Consider the following 26,410-nt stretch of genomic DNA (forward strand, 5'->3'; position numbering starts at 1 on the left):
GCAACTGCAGACTGTGACTCTTAAGCATCGTTATGTCCTATGGGCAACATTCAATCTCGGCATTTTGCCGGTTCCAGTAAGTCACCAAACGCATGTCAAAACCTTAACCAACGTTTTCCCTTTTTAAAGCCATTTCACTACTCATAGTTGTCACATATTGCACGTTCATTCTGCTTTTAAGTTCCTTAGATGACATTTTCCTGCAATCTTGTCGCAATGATTTACGAAAGTTTATAACGATTAGGTTTGTGCACTACAGAAGTAACGAACATGTAACTAGCATCGTTTAATAAAAAAACAATTTTAAGACATTTGTATTGAATATTTCATGAGTCAACATTTTCATTATCCCTTGTGCGTCCTATCACTATTAGAAATCACTCGAAAAGATAATCAAACGAAATTATGCATCATTTCCTGCCAACGATAACAAACAAGTTGTCCATACTTTCGAATCAATTAGATAAACTATTTCATAAATCAAAATAATTGCTATCATATTTAGTTCATTACAGTTTTTTTAATCAAAGTTAAGTATTTATATCAATACCAAACTCCCTTTCCCTGTTTAGTTCATGCTGTCAAATAAGAGTGAGTGAGTGAGTGATTTGGGTTTTACGCCACTCTTAGCAATTGTCCAGCAACATCACGGCGGGGGACACCAGGAATGGGCTTCACACATTGTACCTAGTTTGTTCCTCTATGAGTGCTACAGACTATCTCGGGTTCGAATCCTAGACTTATCCTAATTACGGTTCCGAGTGTGTCAGTATTGTGTCCGTTCTTTTGAATTTCGTCAAAGCAGTACAGTACATTTGCATCACATTCGGATTTCTCCGATGCCATGATATAACTGAAAAACGGTTCGAAATGTCATTGCACTCACTCACTCACTCACTCACAAACTTATACTTTGGAAAATAACAACAACCGATGCCTAATGTGAAATGGCGATAACTAAACATCCTTATCGTAAACTATATTTCTTTCATACGAAGCACAACATATTGCAAATTACTGATGCCATGTTGATACTAGGAATCTGTGGGACATTCTAAGAGACCATATGTAACGGAGGTATCAGAGTACAACCGTATACATGACGTGAGCCGACCATATCAGAAGCAGCAACTTGACATGCCTGTCGTCACAACGTGCATCTTTCTAAAGCCACTGACAGTTGAAATACTGCCTGACGCGGAACAGGCTTCGATAATAACATTGCGGATTGTGATTATGACGAGCTGGGTACACTCGGTGCAATACGTTAGCGGTTCCATCGCGTTTATCTACGAATAACATACGACGGCGTCATGTTATATACAGAATGAGACATCTTTTTCACGAGCATCTAGGGACCGATGTTTGAGCCCATGTAAATGGTCAAATACATGCCAGTATAACAAAGATCCATGTGTAGCTTGCAATACACAAAATGACATGAACAAAATGCTTGTCGATTTTAACTGCTAATAAGATTTTAGAAGCTAAGGTCCATTTTGAGATGTCGAGTTACACCACACAACAGACAAATACAGGTAATCTAATTCTTCATGAAAAATGTAGTAACCGAGACAAGTACATCGGTTCTGGCTAACGTTTCCAAATTGGGAACAGACGCCCATTTATTGCTTCCTAGATTCCAGAAAGGGCAACGAGAGTTGACGATGTCTGACGAACCTAACCGTATGTCTGCGAGTACTAAAGTGATCTAACCACAATGGCAGGACTGCCTACATTGGCCTTGGAACCGAATGGATGGCGATTTTCTAAAATATAACTAATTGTGTGGAATCATCATTTCTGCTTTACTTTGCAGTTCCCAACTTGAAATGACACGTTTCTCTTTAAAACCTGCATGCTGAAAGAATCTACATAATTGATAACTGAAAGACGGACAACTTGCCCTGGTCATCTCACAGTCCCATTTAGTCAGGAAATACCATTTGAAAAGTTCAAAGAGTTTGAGAACCATTCGAATACGTCTATCTCTCACCATCCTTATAGATGAAATTAGTCTGCCTAATTGAACACTTCTTCAAGGCTTTTAGACACTTTGGAATTATTTGCCGTCTCTCGTGTAAGTGCTACAGATGTTGACGTCTAAAGTAGTCGGGGTAACCTTGAAACATCACACGTCAACCAGCCCTGCAATATTTCACTTTTCTGACGTAAGCTACTTTTTCACAAATGGTACATGCAACAACAAGCATACATTGTCAGTTAATCTTGATTTGTCCGTAAGTATCGCCTCGGTTTAAATGGTTACATTATGTTGATGTGCTTAATTTGCTTGAATAACACATCATTGTAAAGTAGTAATTCTATTCTCATGTATGCGGATTTAGACGTACAAGCAGAATTCCCCCAAAAGGAGCAGCAGGTCTGACTAGGTCCCCAGTATTTGTGAACATCATTGTAAACCAAAAGTCACTTCTTTTATCTGATTGGTTGAAAAACATGATCGAATGGTATTTGATTCCCGGAAATTGCAAGACCATTTGCTGCGTATTAATACATACAAACATCGCACACACCATTGTATTGTTACGTCATTCAAATCATATTGTGACGTACAGTCTGAATGACGTCACAAATGAGCTGTTCCAGATGCTAACATGGGAGACAGCTGATACGGCCAGCTGATGGCATTTCACTGCTGTACCCGTACTCAATGTCAATGAGTGCAGATACAAAAACGTGGTGGACCTTTTGGTTTACTTTTGTGTTTACAATGTCGATAAACATCATGTGTTGGCTAACGCCGTCGGTTCCAAATGAATTCCCGTGCTTCAAATACTCAATAAGACCCGGACATTGGCCAACACATGATGTTTATCTCCTAGTTGGAACCTGAAATGAATCAGGTCGTCATGCCTTTTGATTTGATCGATTAGGTGTCAACGTACTTCCATGATGTCATTCATCCAGTCACTGGTTTCCCTGGACCAGACTCGATTGTTTACAGACTGCCATGAATGTTTAATTTTAGGCCGTTTTAATCAATATTCCTACAATATCACGCCGGGGACACCAGAAATGGGCTTCACACATTGTACCCATGTGGAGAATCGAACCCGGGTCTTCGGCTGGACGAGAGAACGCTTCAACCACTAGGCTACCCAACCGCCCTTTACACTTCGAATAGCTGTAGTGTAAAATACTATGCCATCACTAGCAATAGCCTGCCGTACTTCCGGTTTTGATTTCAAAGGAGATACAAGTTCTATCACTTTAATTCAGAATATCATTCAAAATCTAAACGAATTTCAGCACCAGTCTTAATTTTTATAACGTACATAATAGGCGTCTTCGAAATAGTTGATTATCGTATAATTTTCATATACACCTTTACAGTTTCAGCATTCATAAAAAGAACTTTCAACCACAAAATGGCGAAATATTGTTAGAACAACAAAACCGTTCTCAATCGAAAGAGAAATACCAGAGTCAAGCGCCTCCGAAGAAGACGACGTCAACCTGTCATCATCTTTGGCCCCGTACTTGTCAGATTTATCGCCCTTTGGGCCTGCCTGACAACAAGGATAACATCCAACAGAAGATCTTTGATCAGAAAACCTGACTCTAAATTTGCTACAAATGACACCATTTGCAGATAACCAATTACTTTTCTCAAAAACTACAGCACCAGGATGTTTGCCTGCCCTGTTTCTTGACATGCCTTATCAAACTTGCATCCTGTCAGTCACCACGGAGCCCACTTGCCTTGAAGAAGCATCTCACTCAAGAGTGTTGAAGGCCTAACCGAAATGCAAAATGAGAAATTCGTTGTCTTCAAATGCCTGAAGGAATAGAGCATTTTTCTGTTATCAATTCTCTTAGGAAAACATTTCACATCAAACAATTTTGTAATGTTCTCGTATTAGATATCATTATCATCAGAGGAAATCCTAGTCTTGTGGTGACATGTTGCAAAGGAATTACCCTCGTTTAAAAAGAAACATGGAAAATGTAACTTAATGTTATTGAATTAAAAGCCCTTTGAAGTCGGCAACGCTTTCTTACCGTCGTGTACTTTATACATACGTGCACGCGTGTATGTACTTACGACTTAAAAGTTAATACATCTTTTGCCAGTGTTAAGAAACCAGATCTTAAAGAATGTCAACCGATTTTCTGTTACACTCATTTGGGAAAAATCTCCTTCATCGAAGCAGGTTAAAGTGTTTCACCGTTTTCGTCTGAAAAGGCATTTACAACGTTTTTAATTTTCCATGAGGACATGGGTAAAACTAGAAAGTCTGGGGTCTTTTTTCCAAGGACTCCACACATGTGTGACGACGAATGAACTCAGATGTGTTGATCTAACTAAAGCTAGGAAAACGTCACTTGAAAGTCAAATGCAAACGTAACATTTAATACATGACGGTTTGTTTCCTTACTACTATTCAGGCAAACAGGCTTTTTCCATCATGGTTGTTAGGAGCTGTAGGGTTGAACACCATTGAAAGGACAATAAAAGGACATTTCTTTCTTAATTAATCCCACCAATTGGCCTACAGTATTATTTCGGCTTGGAAAGCATGAGTCCGTAGGTTTCCGTTAAGGTAATAAATGTATTGCTGTAACCAGTAATTCGTAAACGTCACTAATGATCTAAAGTGTGAGAACCTGATTGCAGCTTCCCTGATCTTTCCAACCAAGTTCACTCTCAGCAACCACTGTAACCACACAATTCCTTTTCCATCCACTCAGACACAAGCAATACAAATGCATGTCCCAGTGAGCAATTTGGCTTAAGAATTCTCGTGGAAACTAGCCGATGGAAATATCTAAAAGCGTGTGTGCAACTGCGACGTCGGACAAGGTGTGAATAAATGACATGAAGATTATAACTTTAATTAAAAGAAATAAAGGGGATGGTTCTAAAGGGTCATACACCCACGTCTTTATTGTCACAATACACGATCAATCACATGTATCTGGTCTGTATGGTCGTCGGAAGCTGTCAGTACTTCCATTTATGAGTCTTTCCGCGGTACCGGGCAGGGAATAACCCCCGTGGGCACCCTTCAACCAGACTTCAGAGGCTGTTTGGGTACGACTAGTGCCTGCTTAGACCATCGAGGTACGAACACTTGTCTGAACACGTGATCAGAACGGCATGACTCTGGGTGACACTGACTGCTATAGATGGTCGTAAATGCATGATTAAATTGAAATGAAAAGGTAATATCCACAAAACCCTCTCGCTACGCGACACAGGTGGTAGTCAAGGGAGTAGTATACGAGAGCAGAAGTTAATGATAGAACCCGTATTTCTCTTTCTGGTGGGTTCATAGTCTTGTAAACCGCGAAAAAAATATAACTCATTTTGACGGATCAATATTGAAACCCCATAGAAGATCTGTTAGAATGGAAGTCTTGTAAAGAAAACAAAGTAGAATGAAGGACACAGTCACAATCCAATAAAATGAGCTTAAGTTGCCGAGCACTGAGTGCATTTCATTAAAAGCGGTAAGCGCTGACTTGTAAAAAGTCCCTTTTTCGGAGGATTCTTAAAGAAAAGCTGTTAATCGTTCGATAAACGTAATCACTTTCCCACAATCTCAAATCGCCTTAAAACGATACATCACTCTGATCGGAAGTAATTGTGAGTTGTGCATGGTGGATCGGTGGTATTATAATTTACAATCACGTATTTGGAGGGTTTAACAGATAAAAAGAAAGAAGCACTCACCAAAAACATTTTATCCTGAGCTTATCTTGTTTCAGGCAAGGTATCACAGTGGTTTGTGGTTAATAGGATCTGGTCAACACAAAGCATGCCAGTTATCAACAATATGGGTAAAGATCCACATGGTCGATATCAGAATTATTGCCCAGACCAGATGGTACTTTGGTGTTGCAGTTGTTCGTAGAGGTGGGCAGCTCGACCTCCTACATATAACTCTACGCAAGGGTTTGAGTGCATTTGCTGCAATACGATTGGTTGTTAAACGTTGTTAAATGGGATTGTCTCTTCGTCGGAATGCATTATGATCGGTCACAGCTTCATATTTGATGTCAGCTTTGTGAGGAATATAAGAAAGCACAGTCTCTGCCTGACATTCTCCCCCAATTCCAATATGTGTAAAAATGAGTATGTTTATGAATAGTGTCGGTATGAATTCTTGTTCCTTTTCAAGGTAATATTTATAATTACGTCACACATATAAAAACGTCACACATAATATCGTCACATATCCGGATCTCTTCGCTAATACTACATTTTCGCTTTTTGCATATTCTGAAAATTGTTCTTTAAAGGCACTTTTAGAAGCTAATCTTCTCATGTGCTGATCTAAAGAAACTCCCCATTGATTTCTATAACGATTAATCTGAAGTTGATAACACGAAATGCACTCAAAATAGACGCCTCCTTTGTTCTTTTCTCTAACGGACTGACTGTCTCCAGAACGCTAACGATATCCATTGAATTGCAGTGTCTGGACACTATACATCAGTGTCCCTCCCTAGCAAATGTCTAATTCTGTGGAACTATTAACGCTGTCTTCACAAAGAATGTAGTTAAGAAATCACAGTGGTGAATAAATATATTGCTGTGATAGTTAGACACCATTTTCGTCTTCTGCTGGACGCCAATCGTATAATAGAAAAAGGGAGTCTGACTTAAGTCACACAGGATAGCTTTTGTTCAAAGGAAATTATCTTTACAATACGCTCCCATCCACAGACGAGACAAGGCGCGATATTTTCGTTGAAATGTTCTTAGTTGTAATAGTAGCAAAGTCTACTAGTATAATGTAATTGTAGGAAGTATACTAAATGCAAAATTGCATATAGTTACATATTAAATCGGGGTCGCCGTTCGAGATTCCTTTGTAGTGTATGCCAATTGGAACACAAGTACGGGGTAGAGTCATTGGGTGGAAAATGACGCTGGGTTAACGGAGTAACAAAGTACGTCCGGTGGAACATTCTTCAATTATGATCCACATCACGTCAACAGGATACATAGACACTCATACGCTATCAGATGCGTTTCAACTTGTCTTCCTGATCATCAAACTCCACTGTTCATGGAATGACGTTCTGGAATATATCTTTGAAGCTGAATTCAAATCAGGGTGTTTGCTAAGGTTAATTTCACATTCTTTAACATTGCACTAAGGTTACCTTAGTGACTTACACCTTAGTGCAATGTTAAAGAATGGGAGTTAAGGTCAACCTTAGTAAAGGTTGCTTCGTGAAAGGAGACCCAGAACGAGTAATACTTACGACAGTAGTTGATAGTAGTCTTGCATAATACATATAGCACTGTTACTCACGAAACTCCCTGAAAACTGATACTTCAATACCATCCATGTATAGTAGGAAATGGCTTATGGCAATAGCATTGCATTATACGTAAAGCAGGTATACGTCAACCGGATACATAGACACTGACCCGCTATGTGATGCGTTTCAACTTGTCCTCCTGATCCTCATTCGCCACTGTTCATAGACTGACGTTCTAGAATTTATCTTTGAACCTGAGTTCAAATCAGAACAAGTATTACTTACGACAGTAGTCTTGCATTATACATATAGCAGGAACTATTAATCATGGAACTCCCTGAAAACTGATACTTCAATACCATCCAGGAAATGGCTTATGGCAATAGAATTGCCTAATCCTTAAAGCAGGTATTGTTACTTTAAGAACAAACACAAATCTCTAAAAACTTGCATTTCAATGTCATTCAAGCATTACTAGCAACGATTACTGTATTAAAGGTGGACAGTGAATGAATATTCCCTGTATTATCCCAGACGCCCCCGTCAATGTTTGAACTGCATCCCTCACGTAATCAGCTGAACCAGTTTGATACCAGAGCTAGGGGTATTAACCTCATTCTACCGTTGTTGTTGTTTCCCCAGTCTCCGCTGTAGGATCTGCTTGTCAGAGGCCACACTGAGTTACAAACCGCACGCTATCTCATTTATTACACATCTGCATTAGCTGGATGTTTTTGCTGGTAATAATCACCACTCGCTGACAAAAAGGCTTCAGTACACACTGACATGATGACTACACGTTCTCCAGGGTCTCCAGGATTACCACACACGTTTGGACTCCATGCCAGAAGGTTTGAATCTTCCATCGCGACCAACATTGTGAAGGATGCGTGCGTGCGTGCCTGTGTGTGTGTGCGTGTGTTTGCGTGCGTGCGTATGCGTGTGTTCGGAAGAATAATGACGGTTTTTGCAACAGGATATCAAGCAACCGTTTAGCATGGACCAGCATTGTGAAGGATAATGAAAGGAACATGACAGACCATTTTAAATGTTTGAAAACACCCTGAACAGCCTGTGAAAAGAATCAGTCAGAATAAGTTAACATGTTAGTTCTATGCCACCAGCGGGAATAACGTGTTAGAATTGGTTCAAACCAACGTTAGGACGAGTCTCTGTCTCTCTGTGTGTCTCTGTGCGCGTGCGTGCTCTGTCTGTGTCTGTCTGTGTGGCTCTGAGTGAGTGTGTGTGTGTGTGTGTGTGTCTCTGTGTGTCGTTTAGCATGCATACCGAACTCAGGCACAGTATTACCGTGTGATACCTCACCGGCGACGAGTACTTCTTTTATCCACCTAGTCCCTGGCACGAGGAAATGTTACAGCCGGTGCCCTCTTTTGACAATTTTGGGTATGATTGGGGGACGGAGTAATTCGGATAGGGGCAATTACTTGCTTTCTGATAGGGATGACAACTTTATTACATTTCAATACAACGTTTCGGTATAGAAGCCTACACCGTTGTCAACCAAGAGTGACGTATTTTGGGGTAAACGTCGCGTCATAATAGAACCAAGCAGTTGTCATCAATAAAACACCTTGCTTCACTTTGACTTACAAATTCTAAAAACTGCCAATCAAAGAGTTCAAAGAGGAAAGTAATGTACATGTATAGCACAAGTACCGATTGAAGTCTATTCTTCCTTATCCGCAAATCAATTTGCAGGTACCGGATTATATAAACTGGAAATAGTTCAAAGAGGTGATTGGGGTTACCACCCAAGCACTCCAGCCAAACTCACACACACCTTATAAATGTGTGTAAGGTATATAAATATGTTAAAAGAAACCGTTATCGCCAAGGCGACCCTCCCAGCTGGACGTTGTGTTTATGCTACCAGATAGAACATGACGATAAGGCACAGTGTCAGTTATTGCAGATCAACTTGCCAAATGCCAGCCTATGCTGAGATAAGAGCCAATAAAGATTGTGAGGCTAAGTAGTCTACCATGTCGACATTCTTGTTTCAACATTAAATATTTCTTAGTCGACACGAATTCAACTTCTGATCTTGGGAAACACAAGTATGTTTATTCGCATGTTACAGTCACAGGTTACCATGAAATGTTTACCTATCTCCCTTAGCAGTCGCGTCACATGTTTGGTTCAATTTCCTCCACTTTATGGAGATGTTTTCGCCACATTCCAACATGCGAGTTACACTGAGAGGTACGGACGTTATCACCTATCCCATTGGCGCTGAGGATGCGTGAAAATGATATTAACTCAACGAAAGAATCACGTTGGGGAAGAACATGTTACATCTAAGGTGCCACACAGTACAAGATGAAAGGTGGTATTAAACAACATCCATGGAAAGTTCTCACGATTAAGTCGAGTGACCTCTTTGAGGGATGTATTTGAGGCAGCAAACGTGCAGGTCTTCTAAAACACGGAGATAGTTTAATGTCACCACACTCCTTTTCTTCCCTTTAGCTGTGGTAAAACTTGTGGGATTAAATGTTTAGATCATTATACGTATGTGGTTAGTGTTTGAACATGACATTGAAGATTGTATATGTACAAGATTGTGTAACTGTATACGTGAGAATGTTAAATTGACAGTCACGCAAACAGACCGTGTTTGATTCCACACGATGACGTACTGACTACTGTATGGGAATATCATGTTATAAATCGAATCATGATCAGATAAATCTCACCGCTATCATCAGACACATGCCGTTGGCTCGTAGTAAGCCCTTACGGTTTGCCGTCTTCCACCGTGTTGAAATTTTGTCCATGGTAAAGGTATACTTATCTTTGCTCCCATACTCACTTTAGTGTATCCAGTGTTTTTCCTTATTTCCCTATATGTGTCACATAAAACATATGCATATACTGAATGAACATTAAGCTGTATGCCTGTATAAACATTGAGGTTATAGGTTGACGAGGTCCACAGCAACATATGCTTGTCGCGTCGAGTGAGCTTATGTGAGTCAACAATCAACTCTCCTAGAAATAATAACCAGTGTTGTTAACGTCGTAGTCCGTTGCGAAGTGTAACCAATTCAGAAAAGCAACTGCGCATACCAATGACAGCATCAATATCAGAAAAGCCCCCACTCCCCTCAGTGAATTAGGATACTAGAATTAAGATATGATCATTTCTATCGTGTTAAATGACTCGAGAAAGCTCATCAGATTATCCCATCTGTTAAATTCAATCTCTCTACTTGTCCGTGAGGAATAGCAACTGTACTGAACATTCCCTTAATGGATCGCCTCTGCGGCAGTGCGATATTGCACGACATAGTCTTAATCACAATGTCACCCGCATTCACTGAATCGGTTTTGGCACTCTGACCATCTTTGAAGTTAAAACACAACGCTGCTATGTAAATATAAAGTAATCGGAAGAAGCAGCGTGATTGTAGGAAATTAATGACGACTTTAGCCACAAAAAGATGTTCTTTGTTACACTGATGATAAGAACGTATAAAGTCCATTTGTAGTATTTGTCAGTATTGGAACTGGTGGTTAAGCCATAAAGAATGTCAGTTGGTTATTGTGTCCTGTGTTCAACACTTTGTCAGAGTGCATCACACCATTTCGGTTTGTGTATAGAAGCGGAAATGATATCTGCCAACAGTGATTGTAATTCAAAACAAATATTTGACAAATATTCCATCCGGCATGCTAAAAGCATTACACTCATTCGAAAATGCATCATATTTGAATACAAAGGTGAGCGTCGTTAATGAACATAACATCCAATAAATCCTTGGATGTTTTGTAAACATACCAGTAAATATATACAGACGTAATTAGGGCTGAGACGGGTAACCCGGATACCCGGGACGGGTGGGTAATGAGTTGGACCCGGGTACCCGTCTCAATATCCGGACCCGTTATGATCATGTGACTAATAGATTAAACAATGTAATATGTTATTCTTTAATGATTAAAAGGTTGTATTTTCTTTGAAGATTTAGACATAATTTACAGTTACCTGCTTTCAATATAATACATGGTTAAGACACTGAAAAAATCGAAATTTAAGCCTCCGAGCTGAAGAATATAAAAACAAATTTGATGTCAGGAATAAACATAACGGGGATCAGGGTAGAGAAGGGTAATAGGGGGTGGGGCACCCGGGTAGAAAATTAGGACTCGTCCCAGCCCTAGACGTAATATATCGTCACAATTTGCATGTCATTACATCAATATAATTACATTAAAACTCGCCAGTTTCTGTCCTTCGACCCATCGTTGCCAGGACGACATCCATTTCTGTTCCTAGCACTATCGACACAATGTTCAAGAAAGGTCTTCGATTCAACGACGTTTCCCTGTCTGCATAAATTATTATATAGCATGTGCATCTAGTTCAATTAAGGTAACTTACTGAATGCAAATAGTAATTTGTGTACCTGTTAAACATGTTCCAAGCAAATTAGTGCAAAAGGCAACGTATATCAATATACGCCTTATATGCCCTATAATGTGTTAGTTTAGATAATCAGCTGCAAACAGAAGGATGTATTGCAATGTTAATATTTAATTGCAAAAATAACAGTAAAATAACAGTAAAAGCCCAATATCAGTAGCTTAATAATCATGTTTTGTATAAATCACTGTCAAATTGTATGGTACCAGGTTTTCGCAAAAGGGTGAGTATACCCTGCTCCACCGGTGGTACCCATCACAAACACATACAAAGGCTTCTGAACTTTCACCTTAACAAATAAAGTACCTTATGGTTCGAGTCAAAAGATCGACTTGCACTGAATATACGTTTTGTCCCTAACGCGACGAATTTCGAATTGTCTTCCTTATGTCTGCAGTAACACTTGTTCAAAGCTTTAGAGAGGACTTTGGTGTTACTGCTCTGAACAAATATAGACACATAATTTAATTATATAGCAAATAGTAAAACATGCAGCTTGCCGAGGGAACCAAGACCAATCTCGACATGATTTTTTAATAGCTGCGAATGTGCAGTACACAGAAATGTTTTACTCATTATTTTGTCGTACTCTCAAGGGAAATAACTACGAATCTTAACAGTAATGAGGAATCTGAAGAAAAATTAACCGTGGTCAGTACGCAAATGCTTGTTAATGCGTGGCGTCGAATGCATTTCTTCAGTCACTTGTTCTCGTTGGGAATATTGATTTTATTTTATTCAGTCAAAGTAGCGTTGGGTAACTTTATGATGCTCGAATTACAAAGACTGTTATTTAACTCCAGAATCTATTTTTGTACCCCAAAATAGATAGGGTCCAATGCCGAGGTACGTGAGTAATTATAATTGGGTATCTGTTTCGGAGTTGGCTGAAAGACCTCAGGAATGCATACCCTCCAAGCAAAATTGACTTGCTTATTATGCAATAATTTTAACCCACCTGTTGAGTGTTTTCTCATTGCTTGTTAAAAATGCTCGCTCTAAGAGTTCTTTCATATAGACATTCATGTCGGCTGGGCGTGACGAATATTAACATCATGGCTTACAAAGGTCATGATGTCAATATTCGTTGCTGTTTGAATTGAAAATGTGTAACTTGTAAACCTGTAATGTTAAAATGTTTTACATGCATCAATACTGGGAGGTACGGATTTCATTGTACGGGCCATGGTTATGAAAACCCAGCGTTCAACGTGATAAGGTAATTAGATGACTGTCTTGAAATTGGTTGTGAAAGATCACAAAAACACCCAGCCCTGTGGCAATATTGACCAACCTGCTGGGCGATTATTTTGTCTCACCTGTTAAAGGTTATCTGCGTGTTCTCAAGGGAAACAAGGAAATGAGGCACCTTATCGATGCACTATACAACACTGGATTCCCCTTGGTCTCGCGAGATATACACACCAGATGTATTCCATGTGGTCTGTATCCTCTAGGCAATATATTTTCATCGTTTATCAAATATTAGGATAAAGGTAAACCTGAAGCAAACACCGGGGTCCATCCCCTTTGATCTAAAAGAAGCATCTTTAGTTCGTATACTGTAGAACGACTATGTAAACATTGACGGGTCACTTTTTATTCCGGACTTACATTACGCTCTTGATATATTACTGACCGTTCGGATTAATGAGGTTTCATTCATTTTCAGATTCTTTCAATTCTTTCATATCACTGCAATGAATTGTCGTCCAGGCAACTACAGCAGAATGAAAGAATCGGATGCTACTGAACTCATTTTTTGTAGTATCATGTTGTAAGTGCCGACTAAAAGATGCTTGAGTGAGTGAGTGAGTTATTATTTAACGTCACATCGGCAATATTGCAGCCATATCGTGACGAGAACATATGTGACATTGAAATGGAATAGATATATATTATAAAAACCTGTCGACGAAGGACAGTAAAACAACTAGAATATCACAATTAAAATTAAAAATAGCGTGGAAAGTTTAAAACTAATAGCACTATTGGGACAATACAATATAAAAACAGGCTAGAGATCGCCTACAACAGAAGGTAAATCACCATACTAGTGACCATTGTAACAGATGTTTGAAACCATTCTGGGTGGACTAGTCCCTGCGAACCGTTGAACCACATACGCCACACAGTTAAAATGACATTGATCGTTCCTATAGAACTGAAGCATTGTTGGCTTGACTAAATCCTTTTTAAATGTCTGTCTTTTATAACATGTGGTGGCCTTGTCGCCTTTATAAGCACCATTGGGTGTACCATATTCAATCATCGCGGGTTCATATCCCAAATTCGCCACGATGACGTTGACTGTTTTTATTAAATCACTATCCGTGTTTGTGTGTTACGGAAACTTGGTAAAACCATCGTAGAACTGACAGGCAGGGATATAATGTAAGTACAATGTCATTCAAAGCGGTGTTAAACAAATGAAAGTGTTTTGAGGGCAAATAGACAACGACCTCATTCACAGCGCTCGATGAAGCTTGCTTGTAGAAAACACAAACACGACCGATGGAAAACCATTAAAACTGCATGATCTCCTTCAACCAGGGCAAGGAGATCACATTTTCATGAGTGCGAGAAGGTGGCCCGTGGCCCGAGTCGACCTGAATCTGCCTGCTTCTTCAATTCATGTCCGCATTGCCTCCGCCACGACATCGACTCCCACGATATAAACAGCAGCTGCAACTGCCTACTTTGCCACTTGATCTCAGTTCCGTACTTTATATGCAGATCAGTTTGTTGGCAGGATAATTCTGGTACACGCAATAATTTGATGATTTCTGGACTTCGCATGGCTGCTCTCTCATAACCGGCACATGCATTTATCAACAATAGAATGCCTTAAAACATCCATGTAAAAACCGAAGCTATATTCGGAAAACATTAGATCAGCAAAGTCAAATCATAATCAACAGCCCGATGTTTCCTTTGAAAGCTTGGATTTGTTTTGTTGTTGTCGTTTTGTGGGGATTTCTGAAAAAATATCACATTTCTGTGAGGCTATGCATCAACTTAATTTCCATAATGGTTATTGACGTAAAGCCCAGGGGTAATAGAGATTCGAGTTTAAAATATGTTACTCAAAAGTATTTAGAACATGTTTACATTGTGTACTTCTGTTCCAACAGTTCCTCTGACGTTGTTTACGATTCTGACGTCATCGCTTTTCGATATTTGTTTCATTCTAACCCATTTTAATGGACCAACAAGTGAGCACAAATAGCGTTAGATTACCATGTGTCTAAGAAGCAAATGGTTTGGGTTTTATATTTTTCATACGCACTTGCACAACAAACTCCCCAATGTTTATTTTAGCGATAGTTGCTAAACTAAATTATAACTATGTTTATCTTCTAGTTGATAAACCGTTTTGGGCTACGTAATTCAATAGTTTCCAGACCCTCTTGGGGTATGACTTAGTTTATCGCTGACAGGGATACAAAATATTACTGATTTCTTTAATATCAGTTAACAGCCAATGTGCCCCAGTTTCATTTCACACCTTGAAACATACCATGCTACACATAAAAATTGTGTATTTTAATATATCTGTTGCTGATATCAATCCTCGCGTAAACACGCTGCTAAAATGCTATTCTCTGTTTTCATAGTTGTTAGTCATTTCGCATACAATGACATGAAACTAGATGCTTCTGCAGCAGGTTCTCAACATCTCCGGAAAATACTGACATGGAAATATTTTAGGTGAGTGAGTGAGTGAGTTTATTTTTTACGCCGCACTCAGCAATATCCCAGCTATATGGCGGCGGTCTGTAAATAATCAAGTCTGGATCAGACAATCCAGTGATCAACAGCATGAGCATCGATCTGCGCAATTGGGAACCGATGACATGTGTCAACCAAGTCAGCGAAACTGACCACCCGATCCCGTTAGTCGCCTCTTACGACAAGCATAGTCGCCTTTTATGGCAAGCACATGGGTTGCTGAAGACCTATTCTACCCCGGATCTTCTCTGGTTAAATAGTTTAGGTACTGTTAATATGCAGGTATATATTATGACATATATTAAAATATTTAGGGGTTTGAGGACGCTGTCTGTTTCAATAAATTCCAAACAATTCCAAACACAGAACGCTATGTCATTGTATTAAGACACATAATTACGTTTTCACTCATGCACATACATTACGGAACATGTTCGTAGCGTTGCTACTAACATAATAAGAATACAGTACAACTGTTATTGTTATTCCATATATTAATCTAAGTTCGAATATAATCCTAGTTATCATGTACTTCCTATTAGAATGCATTAATACCCTTATTACATTTATTTCCTGTCCCCAGTGGTATAAGTGATAACATACGATTATATCATAACAAAAGGGAATATATCTTGCTTTAAAATCTCAACATGCTCCCTGCAAAGAGCCATTCACAGGTGTGGTTAAACTGACATTAACTACAGAAATATGAAAACAACTCATATGCGTTACCGAAATGTGTTCACCAAACCTTAGAAACACGTTAACGTACCTCGTTATTCGCTCCCACCTGTTGTTTCTTCTTCCAATCAGATGAGGGTCATTTCATTTACTCTTGTGCCATCTGGTATGTGCATATACTCTGTAGATAGTGTAATGGGCGTATTTATAGTCTAATAAATTACACATAGAAAGTATTATTAGACTGTGTGCCATTGGCTTCAGTGTTCGTTTCAGTGCGTTTTAATGTGTTTGAGACGGGTATCCATGGTGTGACAGGAGAAGTTCACCTTTTTAGGAACACCTGTTAACATCACACTATTGGAGAGTGACTAGGATTCAAATGCTGTAAATTTTGGCGGAAATGTGCAACAGAGATTTTTATATGATTATGGAAATGGTGTATCTCTATTTATAACTTGTATTTTATCATAATCGGAGCAAACGCAAGTGTCACCTGTGATGACAATAATACTTTCTTGAGAAAAAGACTGAAAGCCACAAAATTTGGCATTATGAGAGTAATGGCCAAGACAACAAATATATGGATATTTGCGCTTGGTCAAACAATTCCATAGTCCGATAACTGAGACTATGTTTCGCTGTAGCAATAAATATAAAACTTCTCTGCAGGAGACATTTCCCGATAATCGTCCAAAAAAGATTCCGATGGACGTAAACTGGAAAGAGCGTTGGTAATTTTATGAATAGATAATCGAAAATTAGTGATAAGCACCAGCATCATGAATTCATATTTTACTTGTAACAGTTGTAATTTAAAGGTTGTTCATCCTAGCAATCGTATTCATGTTGATGACACACTTCCTAATTGCCTCTGAAATGGGCAACTCAAGACGATATGATATCTCAATAATCCCTAAACAGGCATATTTATATTGCAAGACCCTTTAAGTAATTTCCATTACATATTGCAGCGATCTTGATGTTAACATAAGGAGAATAACTTGAAATGGGAAGTGTTTTTCTTCCTGTATAATATGGACATCCGAACAGAAAGTGATATGCGCATCAATGTTGTTCAGTATATTTTTCCATAACAACGATGCTGTTGAATATTTAACTTATGGCCCAGGCTTCGGAATTTACACAATATGCGGACCAGATGACTAAATTTTATGCAAGTTTACTTTTAAGAAGAGAAGAAAATTTGAAGACATAATTTCATCTTGTCAGATTTGAAATGATAGATCTTAACAAGTTCGTTTCAAACGTAAAGCATCAAATATATTTCCACAATCTTCCGTGCATGAAATACCTAGTGTCACAAATATTTAGATCGTGTGACGTCAGTATTTCATATTATTACCTACGAGGGCTAAAATATCGGGGTTCATATTTTTCATACGATGCCCTAGGGCAAAATATCACTTTGGCATGGTGACGTGACGTCATGAACAATGCTATGACTTCACGTTTCTTCTGTGACATTGCGTCCTCCATGCGGCGACGGCGGGTAGCCAGCCTATGTTTGAAAGTTGATTTTGGTTTATTTTCCACAATTTGACGACTTCGGTAATAAACAGAATATCATATTCGTGCTCATATCATACTATTTGTACGACACTCGTGCCTAAATATAGGTATATCCCTCGCTCTTGCTCGGGCAATACCAACATTTAGGCACTCGTGTCGTAAACATAGTATGACATGGGCACTCATATAATATCCTCTATACAGGTGTTTGCATAACGATATCTGGACGAAATTTTGAAATGTACTGAAGTGAGTAAAACATAAGTAATTTGGACCTATTTCGCAAAAAAACACTATTTCTGAATGAGCTCTAGCTACCTACACATAGAAAATAAAGTTTGCATTGCCTCGATATGAGTAACCTAAAAGAATCTATGAGACATTTGAACAATATGAAAAATGTGAACAGAGAAAGTCGGAAAATGGTCTGTTATATTTTTACATCCATGTGACACTGATGTGATTTGATTAAAAATTACTGTCGCAGTAACCTTGATGTATTGAGACACAATATATTATTCTTATTTTTGTCCTAATGTTCAATAACCTAATTCAGCTTGAAACATTACGAGCAAATACAATTCTATTGCAAGCGAACACATGTTTGCAATGGATGACTAGATATATTGATCAAGGATAATATCGGTGACTCCGTCACTCTGGACATAACACGGTCCAATATCATTTTTCCACACGTTCAATGAACTACCACCGCTTGACAAACTAACACACAAATACCATTCCACAACAATGTATATGACACGGTCGATGAGACCTAAATGAGTAGCAAACTAGGAAACAAAACCCACCGAATATTGTCGTTCCTGGTACGAACATAAAACACAGGTTGCATTATTCAGATAACGTCGAAGCAGGAGGCATGGTCAGCCGGCTACATGTTAACAACAGCTGTGTTATTCCACGTATATCTACACTGTGGGGTGCCCATTTGTTGCTGTCAAATACAAAATCAAATTCACAGAACTCTGTAATGAGACGCTGTCGCCAATGCTGAAACATATCATATCTTGATGTTTTCATTATTATTGCGGGACGGTGGGGTAGCCTAATGGTTAAAGCGCCGGCTCGTCACGCTGACGACCCGGTTTTGAATCCCCACATGGGCACAATGTGTGAAGCCCATTTATAGTGTTCCCCGCCGTGATATTGCTGGAATATTGCTAAAAGCGGCGTAAAACCCAACTCACTCACTCACTCATTATTATTACAAACCAGTTATATAACTTTGGCTTGACAATTTGTTGTAGTCTGTCATACAGACCCTGAAGCAAATATATCCAAGAAATCCCACGCAAGTCTAGAAAATGTGGCAAGTCTAGATTTCCACAGCTTCTGAAAATGAAGAAAGTATCAAGGCTCCTTGTTATTATATTTTGATTTTTTTCACTATGAGCCTTTTTTCTGTAAAATATGCTCATTTCAGAGACTAGTTGTTAGTCTAAACTTGTTGCTAACGTGTGACAGTCGTACGTATTTCCTTTAGAACATTTCATAATTAGGGGGCGTATTTTAGGCTCTGTGTTTCTGGTCTTACATCGCTGATTATATATACATAAATAGTTTGTCTCCGAGAAAACTTCAAGCGGTTCCTAACTAGGCTAACTGATTGGTCTGGCACGAACCACAGCAATATTGCTTAATGCTCTTTCGTGTTCACGTAATCAACTTAATATCACTTCCAACAGGATGTTTTATGAGGTCAGAGAACTATATCAACAGGGGTTCATCAACTTGGATATCGTAAAAAAATTCATTTCCTGGATTATCTTACCTACTTCCACTGATCAACCTACACCCTAGTAAGGCACAGTCATCATTCACATGGTCTGGGGACAGTTTCTGACATTTTTCATTTATAAATGCATGTGCCTGACAAAACAGAAATATTGTATGACTCGTATTTTATTTCACACTCGATAACAGGTATTTTTCACATACATAGATTTAGTTGAGTTTACCGCCACTTAGACTATTCCCGTTTATGTGGGAGGAAATCTCGAAGTAATATAGGTATGGAAATTTATCACTTTGGCAAAACACTTCAGCATGAGCATGGTACTAACAAACCAAGAAACATAATAAAACCGAGTAGGAGATTCGAACTCACTAACATACGTTTACGGCACGCCTGAGGGACACAACACATTCAGTTGAGTGGCCTACCTAGTGCAAACAATATGAAGTCTGATGATACAGGGGCATTGTGAATTCGATAGCAAACTCGATGTTTGTGTATTCATTGGTTAACATTTTCCTCATTCGAATTTCATTTCCCCGTAAGCTTGCTTTCAAAGTTGGTATTGACCACAATGACTAGTTTGTTTAGATGCAAAGCTTAAACACGAGCTATTCTCCGCAAATACACGTTTCTACAGAATGACGCAAGTAATGCAAAGGGAATATATAGCATGTTCTTATCACAATTCACGACAACATGATCTAAAAGTGACAACATATATATCTGCAGGGCAAAATGTGCATTAAATGTATTTTTTTATCTCTGTCGTTATATCGAGCGCTTTCAGGACACCACACTGGGTGTATCCTATACAATTTGTATATAGATCCCAACGTATAGGACTATATTGAACACGTGTAGCATACATCACGTGTATCCTAACTTACACTGTTACACTGAACACGTGTTGCATGTATCACCTGTATATAGATCCTAACTTATTCGTGTACACTTAACACGCCTAACATATATTACCTGTATATAGATCCTAACTTACATTGTTACACTGAACACGTGTTGCTTATATCACCTGTATATAGATCAAAACGTACACTGTTACACTGAACACGTGTAGCATATATCACCTGTATATAGATCCTAACTTACACTCTTACATTGAACACGTGTTGCATATATCACCTGTATATAGATCCTAACGTATAGAGCTACACTGAACAAGAGTTGCATATATCACCTGTATATAGATCCTAACGTATAGGGCGACACTGAACACATGTTGTATATATCACCTGTATATAGATCCTATCATACAGGGCGACACTGAACACATGTTGCATATATCACTTGTATATAGATCCTAACGTATAGGGCGACACTGAACACATGTTGCATATATCACTTGTATATAGATCCTAACGTATAGGGCGACACTGAACACATGTTGTATATATCACCTGTATATAGATCCTAACGTACAGAGCTATACTGAACACGTGTTGCATATATCACTTGTATATAGATCCTAACGTATAGGGCGACACTGAACACGTGTTGTATATATCACCTGTATATAGATCCTAACGTACAGAGCTATACTGAACACGTGTTGCATATATCACTTGTATATAGATCCTAACGTATAGGGCGACACTGAACACGTGTTGTATATATCACCTGTATATAGATCCTAACGTACAGAGCTATACTGAACACGTGTTGCATATATCACCTGTATATAGATCCTAACATATAGGGCGACACTGAACACGTGTTGCATATATCACCTGTATATAGATCCTAACGTATAGGGCGACACTGAACACATGTTGTATATATCACCTGGCGATAGATCCTAACGTATAGAGCGAACACGTGTTGCATATATCACTTGTATATAGATCCTAACGATCGACACTGAACACGTGTTGTATATATCAGAGCCTATACTGAACACGTGTTGCATATATCACTTGTATATAGATCCTAACGTACAGGGCTATACTGAACACGTGTTGCATATATCACCTGTATATAGATCCTAACATACAGAGCTACACTGAACACATGTTGTCCTATATATCACCTGTATATAGATCCTAACATATAGAGCGACACTGAACACGTGTTGCATATATCACCTGTATATAGATCCTAACTTCCAGAGCTACACTGAACAAGAGTTGCATATATCACCTGTATATAGATCCTAACTTACAGAGCTACACTGAACAAGAGTTGCATATATCACCTGTATATAGATCCTAACGTACAGAGCTACACTGAACACGTGTTGCATATATCACCTGTATATAGATCCTAACGTACAGAGCTACACTGAACACGTGTTGCATATATCACTTGTATATAGATCCTAACGTACAGAGCTATACTGAACACGTGTTGCATATATCACTTGTATATAGATCCTAACATATAGGGCGACACTGAACACGTGTTGCATATACCACCTGTATATAGATCAAAACGTACAGAGCTATACTGAACACGTGTTGCATATATCACCTGTATATAGATCAGAACGTATAGGGCGACACTGAACACGTGTTGTATATATCATCTGTATATAGATCCTAACGTGTTACACAGTACACGAGCTACACATACCACCTGTATATTAAGCCGAACAAACAGGGTTGCATCCCTACTTGAAATGCATATACCACCTACATATATCCGAACAGGTTTGCAGCTGTACATGGAGTGCCCGCACTACTGTGACATGTTATTGATTCTTATCTAAACGACCTGTCATCAAACGAAAGTAATGTAGCATAACACTCGGGCACGCCCAGTTCAAAGGATAACAGATTATACCTCTGATCACTGACACCTGCAAACAAGGCCCGGGGTCACCACTCAAACACTATATACACTTATGCACCTACTGTAACACAAGACCAGGTTTATTCTATAATTGTGTGTAAGTTCTTACTGAGATGTACAATGTGAATCTATGCGTTATTATAACACACCCACACCACCTACAACACCATATATCGCTTACTGGTAAAAAATCATAACAGAAAATATATACATGAACACACGGAAGTTGTTACACCTATACCTATCGGGCTTAAATATCATAGCTTGCAATCAAAGAATGAATACTAGAGAAGACATTAAATTTACCGTGGACTCTGGACGTCATAGCGAACTGTCATTAAAGTATCTCCTTTAAGGAGTAGATCTATCACCTACCTCACAGAGCTGGACGTTCGGCGCAGTGTGTGTTGCAGCTCAATGTTTTCGCAGCCAGATGTAGACAGGCCTACCACAACTTTCCCCAGTAGCGTTTGTCCAAGGCCGATGGCGTCACGTGACCGTCAGTTTCAGATCCCAATTCACCCACTTCCATGGCTGGAGGAAATTGCTCGTACTTAAATGAAGTGTAATTCTACCCAACGATGCGGAAGACAGGACTTAAGTTGTTTTTTATATTGTTAATCCAACACTAAACATTATTCGGAGATGAAAAATATTAGTTTCGAAGGATGATGGAAAAGCACAAGTTTTAATGTGAACATGATGCACTACTCGGAATTCTGTTACAATAATTCGATAGGAGTCACGGACTAGGACACAGTGCACGTGGACGCTGATAAACGCGACCTCACTCTAACACACAAAACACTTCGAATATTGTATTTTCAATGAAATAAACATGAGAGATACCACAACATGAAGTCGAGTAGGCCATTGGTGTATACCCCAACAAACCCGGGTTCGATTCCCAATACATACATGGTTGTTGTGAGGGGGAGAGAAATAGAGATAGGGGAGAGACACACGCAGACTTAGTTACTAAAACAGACAGAATTGGCAAATTGTGTTAAATTTCGTTACGGTATTAAATGTAATGGAGCGCTAAATATATAGACAGCTAATTATTTTTATCATGGCGAGACACTGTTTAGGTCAAATTAATCAAACTGCAAACTGTAAATAATTGTCTTAGCTAAACCTAGTTTTAACCTTAGTGGATATAATGATAATCATTATACATTCATGCACTGTATGAGATTTAGTGTATTTTGAGTGAGTTAGATTGAATTTCGATACTGTATTTCTATTACATCACAGCGTTTTATTTACACGACGTATTGAAGACAAACAGGTGCAGGTGAAAGACGCCTACAACATTGATGAGGCCCACAAAAGGCGCCGTCGGGCCGCGACTCGTCACGTGAATGAATAGGTATTGTGAAGACATGAATTGATACGCTTGGCACAAGGGACGCACCTATACTCATCGACTTGCACCCCAGGGGCCCATTTCTAATATTGATACACACAGTGTTCTATACGGTTGAGCAAGACGACTAAGAACACTATTGTTCTAAAATACAACATATTTCTTGCGTTCTGTTTGCTGAGGACGAAGACACAATTTCAAGAAGCTTGACTACAATGCTTTATAATTAATCTTTTATATTCTATTCTCTTCATGTTACCGTCTGCAATGTAAAGGATTCAGATGCCACCTGGCTGTACTTGTTGTCTTGCAAATGTGATTTTTATACGATGCATTTCTTATGGTAAAGGAAGCTCTTTAACCTTATGTATTGTAGCCCAAAAGAATCTGCAAACACATCTAACAGTAGCTGGTCACTCTGACCTTATCATGACACCTACGTGTAGTTCATCTGGGAAGACAGTGCGCCCGTGTCACTCTGCCTCTCAATTCCATATCATTATTAGTGCACAGCTTTATAGATAAATACTTCCTATTCACTGAAAACGTTCTCGTTCAACTTGATACCGAAAGACGCCGGCGGAGGGATCAAGACTTTATCTAAGGAGGTCATCTTTGCAATTTCAAGAAATCTTCCAATTGAAGAGTGTTTCTGACCTATGTGATGTGACTAGACAGGGGAACCCTGGACACTTTTATATTATGGGTTAGAAGGTTGGTGTATCCGGTGTTACGAACTGTGGATTAAAATATTTACTGACAATCTTATCAAGATACTTGTGTTTCACGGAGTGCACCTGATACACGCCTTCTCTATCTTCAGCAGGACATACAATGCTCTCCTTGAAGACGAATTTGAACTCAGTTTCAGCTCTTGCTTGACCAAGTATTCTCTTGGTTTTGATGGACATATGTTCGCTATAAAGTTTTGGATACTCCCTATGTGAACGCTTAGCGCTAGGAACGCTGCCAGCGAAACGGCGAGACAACCTCTGCCGCATCATATTAGTCAATTAGTCGGAGTATCAGAAACATAATTCCTACATCGCCGATTTCTCACACTAACAAATCTCCAGGCTCGATCGACTAACGGTCCTTTGTGTTTACTGCAGGCCTGTGATCCGTTCTCCTGTGGAGAGACCAGATTTTACTGGATAGATTGCCCATCATTGTCCATTAGACCATTAAATGTTGGAGACGTAGTAGTCAGAGCATGGCCAAAACATTATCACGGTTCGGATTAGAAACCCAAACACATATATGTAGGCAAATCAACCGACACTAAATCCAGCAGTCAGTATTTGTTCACGTCTGAAGTTGTATTCCGTAACTGATACGATAGGGGACACCAGGAACGATCACGTCAAGCTCCATTGCTATTGCATACGACGTGTACACGACTAATGTTTAGCTGTCTGCCACTTAAGAACCAAAGTACCGGGCCATGGGGAAAAAAGGAGTATATTAAGAGCCTCAACTGCTCTAACAAACCGTTCCTTTAAGGTGTTGTAATTGAATACAAATTCGGTGTACATGTCCAGACTTCTTTTTCAATATATTGGGGCCCACTTTAACATCTTAGGTAATGTTTCGTAATTGTAATGAATATTCACAACATACGCTTACCCAAATATATTGCTTGCAAACGCTAAGGTCATGACTACTGGGAACATTTTCAGCCCGAATATCGTAATTGTCTCTTTTCGTCAGAACCCTCATGGGTCGTTATTCAAAGATGTTTCGGAGAAAGTTTATTAGGTCGTGATCGGCATGAACTGAACCAATGTTGAGGCTAAACATTCGTGTCGGAAGACAGATTACGTATATTTAGGGAAGCTAAATTGTAACAAGGTATCTATTCCGGGATTTAAGAATCAAGAAGGGCGTCCTGCAGCAAATATACCTTACCGATTTGTTAAACAGGAATGGTTACATTTGGGAAAAAGAGTCAATTTCATTTCCTCGAGATGTATCCATTTAATTCACATCATGCACAAATTTGCCAAAACTTTCGCAAAGCTACGTTGAATTTGACATGCCAGCATTGTGTAAATAGCAATCTCAGTCCCTTGCATTTACCATTTCACAAGTAATCAGACACTCCTGTACCGATATTACAGGAATAGATGGAACTTATGGGGCTGATTATGGTGCCAATCTCCTTTGTCTTTTCTTTGTTAAACGTTGTGTCAAAACTAGATCGCTTCGTTACAGGCCTAAACGAAAAAATGTTACAACTGAGTGGTTTCCCTTTATTTGCAATGAAGTTAACACAACCACGCGTGACTATACGGTCTGGACTTTCACTTCTAGAAACGAAGTTATCTTGTGAAAACGTAAATCTGATTGTCTAAATATGCTTATATAAACTCGGCCTACTTAAGATAATACCTTGACAGGACAATGCCAACTAGTAAGACGGATACCTTTCTTAAATGTCAGTAAGTCCTGATGCCAATATCTTACCTAGCGACTGGAAGTGTCTATTCATCAAATTCCGTTAATTTTTCGTTCTCGCCTTATTATTGCATCATATTGTTCGTTTCCCTAGCATTTGTGTAAATTCGAAATCTTAATAATTATCAAAGTCGCTATTGAGAATTTTCTTTGCGGTATTTCAAGAAGGTGGCTCTCTCATTTATCACACAGAATACAGTTAATAAAACGACAGCATATGTTATATTATGCCCATTTCTGTATCATTAATTAGATATTACTGCATCTTGGGATGTATTTACGACATGGAGATGATTGCATAAGAAAAGCAAGATTTATGGATGTCAACTTCTTTATTGTGAATACCACGACGTTTCGGAGTGTATGCGTAGTGTATGCATGCTCC

At 39.0% G+C, this 26,410-nt stretch overlaps 1 protein-coding gene across 3 annotated transcripts in view; it reads right to left on the minus strand.

The window, feature by feature from the left end:
• LOC124274929 (growth hormone secretagogue receptor type 1-like) overlaps positions 1-22,643 on the minus strand; it is a 127,839-nt gene extending 105,196 nt beyond the window's left edge. For 2 of the 3 annotated variants that reach the window (XM_046710296.1, XM_046710295.1), the window contains exon 1: positions 22,575-22,638. The gene's annotated coding sequence lies outside the window, so the exon portion shown is untranslated. Of the gene's footprint in view, positions 1-22,574 lie in introns of all 3 variants that reach the window. The other variant, XM_046710297.1, reaches the window with a different exon arrangement.
• Between the last annotated feature and the right edge of the window lie 3,767 nt (positions 22,644-26,410).

This window comes from Haliotis rubra, unplaced genomic scaffold (assembly GCF_003918875.1).
Source record: "Haliotis rubra isolate DU_JTF1 unplaced genomic scaffold, ASM391887v1 Scf196, whole genome shotgun sequence".
Lineage (NCBI taxonomy): Eukaryota > Metazoa > Mollusca > Gastropoda > Lepetellida > Haliotidae > Haliotis > Haliotis rubra.